Source organism: Gracilinanus agilis, chromosome 6 (genome assembly GCF_016433145.1).
Source record: "Gracilinanus agilis isolate LMUSP501 chromosome 6, AgileGrace, whole genome shotgun sequence".
NCBI classification, from domain to species: Eukaryota; Metazoa; Chordata; class Mammalia; order Didelphimorphia; family Didelphidae; genus Gracilinanus; species Gracilinanus agilis.
In genome coordinates, this window is record NC_058135.1 from 191637953 (window position 1) to 191641558 (window position 3606).

Consider the following 3606-nt stretch of genomic DNA (forward strand, 5'->3'; position numbering starts at 1 on the left):
CTAGGCCTGGCTCTCGATCCACTGAGCCACCTAACTGCCCCCCAAAAATGTTTTAAATACATATATATTTAGGTATACATGCATATATACACAATACAATGTGTCCCATGAGTATAGTAGAATAATTGGGTGAGATCAGTGTTGACTAGATTTCCCTAAACCCAGTGGCTGAATGGAGAAAGGATCAAGGAACTAACCATAATCATTTCCATAAAATTTAAAGGCATAAATATACTTAATGCCTCTTTGCCCCATTCCTCTGCTCTCTCCATTCAAGGGGAGAGAAGTTAAGTAATAGTTTTTGTCTTTCACATGCAAATTGGTCCAATGACAGTTCTCTGATTCTGGCCCAACTAATTTATTGCTAATTGGTGGCATCTGAGGTTCATAACTAACTCAAGGAAATAAGATCTAACTGTTTCCTCATTAGAAAGTGTTAAAAATGACAGGCCAATAGCCCCGTCAAAGCTTCTCCACTACCATTGGGCTCATTGCCATGGAAGTGTCGAGGACAATCAACCAGTACGTTTTGTTGCCTGGGATGTGTCTATGGGCAATGCCACAGCTGTCCGACTGCCTGAAGTTTAGGTGGGAATAGGATCAGGGATTCTGTTAGAAGAATGATGAAAGAAGAAGCATTTATTAAATGTTTAGTATGCCAAGCACTATGCTAAGTCCTGGGAAGACAAGTATGAAAGTAAAGACAGTCCCTGGCTTCAAGGAGCTTATATTCTAATAGAAAGAAAAAACATGAATAGGGCTTTAATGGCAAGGAGGTAGATTTTTTCCTTTGGAAAGTTTTTTTTATTTAATTTAATTTTTTAATTAATTTATTTAGAATATTTTTCCATGGTTCCATGATTCATGTTCTTTCCCTCTCCTCAAACCCAACTAAACCAACAACTAATCCCAATACTATACAGACTATTTGACATAATAAGCAAAGAAGGAATTCTACCAAATTCCTTATATGACACTAATATGGTATTGATTCCAAAGTCAGGAAGACCAAAAACAGAGAAAGAAAACTACAGGCCATTCTCCTTAATGAACATAGATGCAAAAATCTTAAATAGAATACTAGCAAAAAGACTCCAGCAAGTGATCAAGAGGGTTATCCATCATGATCAGGTGGGATTTATACCAGGTATGCAAAGATGGTTTAGGATTAGGAAAACCATCCACATAATTGACCATATCAACAAGCTAACAAACAAAAACCACATCATTATCTCAGTAGATGCTGAAAAAGCCTTTGACAAAATACAACACCCATTCCTATTAAAAACACTAGAGAGTAGAGGAATAGAAGGATCTTTCCTAAAAATAATAAACAGTATATATCTAAAACCATCAACAAGCATCATATGCAATGGGGATAAATTAGAAGCCTTTCCAGTAAGATCAGGTGTGAAACAAGGATGCCCATTATCACCTCTATTATTTAACACTGTACTAGAAACATTAGCAATTGCAATTAAAGAAGAAAAAGAAATTGAAGGTATTAAAATGGGCAATTAGAAGACCAAGCTATCACTCTTGGCAGATGATATGATGGTCTACTTAAAGAATCCTAGAAAATCAACTAAAAAGCTAGTAGAAATAATCAACAACCTTAGTAAAGTTGCAGGATACAAAACAAACGCACATAAATCATCAGCATTTCTATATATTTCCAACGCATCACAGCAGCAAGAGTTAGAAAGAGAAACACCATTTAAAATCACCCTAGACAATATAAAATACTTAGGAATCTATCTACCAAAACAAACATAGGAATTATAGGAACACAACTATGAACCACTTTCCAAACAATTAAAACTAGATCTAAACAATTGAAAAAACATTGATTGCTCATGGGTAGGATGAGCTAACATAATAAAAATGACCATTCTACCCAAACTAATTTACTTACTTACCTATCAAACTACCAAGAAATTTTTTAATGAATTAGAAAAAACTATAACAAAATTCATTTGGAAGAACAAAAGATCAAGACTATCAAGGGAAATAATGAAAAAAAAAATATGAAGGAAGGTGGTCTAGCATTACCAGATATTAAACTATACTATAAAGCAGCTGTCAAAAAATCAATATAGTACTGGCTAAGAGAAGAAAGGGAAGATCAGTAGAATAGACTAGGGGTAAGCAACATCAGCAAAACAGTGTATGATAAACCCAAAGAGCCCAGCTTTTGGGACAAAAACCCACTATTTGACAAAAACTGCTGGGAAAATTGGAAAACAGTATGGGAGAGATTAGGTTTAGATCAACACCGCACACCCTACACCAAGATAAATTCAGAGTAGGTGAATGCCTTTGGAAAGTTTTGGGGAACATGACAGGGTCCACAGAGTAAACTGACATATCCTTTTTCAATAGCAATGGAAGTTTTGGTTGGATTATGAATCCAGAATGGCAACTGTCTTGAAAATGGCAGAGATATAAAAATGAAGCATGCCTGGAGCTGGCCTAGATATAGTGAAAATTCAAGGGGGGGGGGAGCCCCAGAGGTGGAAGGCTTTGGCCTGCCGGGACCGCCCCTCCCCCCCAAACTCCCACCCCCATCCCTCCATCCCTGTTTGTTGAGCCCCAGCCAGGCAGAGCAGTCTCCAGCGGGGACAGGGACGGGGCCGCCAAGAGAGCCCAGCAGCCTGAGCCCAACCCAGGGAGATGAGGGCGGGCCAGCCACTCTGAGAACTGAGGCAGAACCCCTGAGGCATCGGGAACATCCACGCGGTTCAAGAGCCCATTCCAGCGGTTCCTGAACCATCGCGCTATAAACCTACCTGTTAGGAGCATGCCGCTAACTTACACACATGCCCTCCTCATTGTTCCTGCTATCGTGGGCAGTGCCCTCCTCCATCGACGATTCGATGACTTTTGGGAAAAGATCACAGCATGGATTTATGGAATGGGCCCATGTGCCCTCTTCAGAGTTTCCACAGCATTTCACATTGTTTTGTGGGAAAAGAGTCATATAGGGTTAAATCTCCGTGAACTTGGACCCCTGGCATCTCATGGCGTTGGTTGATCTGGCTCATAGCAGCTGAAGGAACCATTTCTGTTTTTCTCTACCATGAAAAGTATAAAGAGGTCGAGCTATTTTTCTGTCTAACAATGGGATTTTCTCTTGCATTGGTAGTAACGTCAATGAGTAACACTGATAGGCTACAAGAACTTGCCTGCAAAGGCTTAATTTATTGCTTGGGAGTCGTGTTCTTCAAAAGTGATGGCATCGTTCCATTTGCCCGTGCCATTTGGCACCTTTTTGTGGCCACTGTGGCAGCAGTACATTATTATGCCATTTGGAAATACCAAAGCCCTACAGACTTTCTCGGACACTTAAGACCAAACCTGTGCTAGGTTTCCAAACCAGTATTACTTTAGTTGAGGAATTGGTAGTGGAGGAGAGCAGACCAGTGCGCAGAAAGAAAGAAAAAAAAAACTGCACTGACTGCTAGATTTTTTAAAAATACAATTACTGTGAACTGAAATTATGATCTATGTTGGGCAGGTAGGTTCCTCCCCTCAGCAAAAGAGATACTGTATTAAAGCATTAAGTTAAAATGTAAGAGGTAGTGCTTAAATGCAATAACAAATTCT

At 39.4% G+C, this 3606-nt stretch overlaps 1 pseudogene; it reads left to right on the top strand.

Moving 5' to 3' along the window:
* The first annotated feature begins 496 nt into the window (after positions 1-496).
* LOC123252438 lies at positions 497-3366 on the top strand (annotated as a pseudogene).
* Positions 3367-3606: the final 240 nt, after the last annotated feature.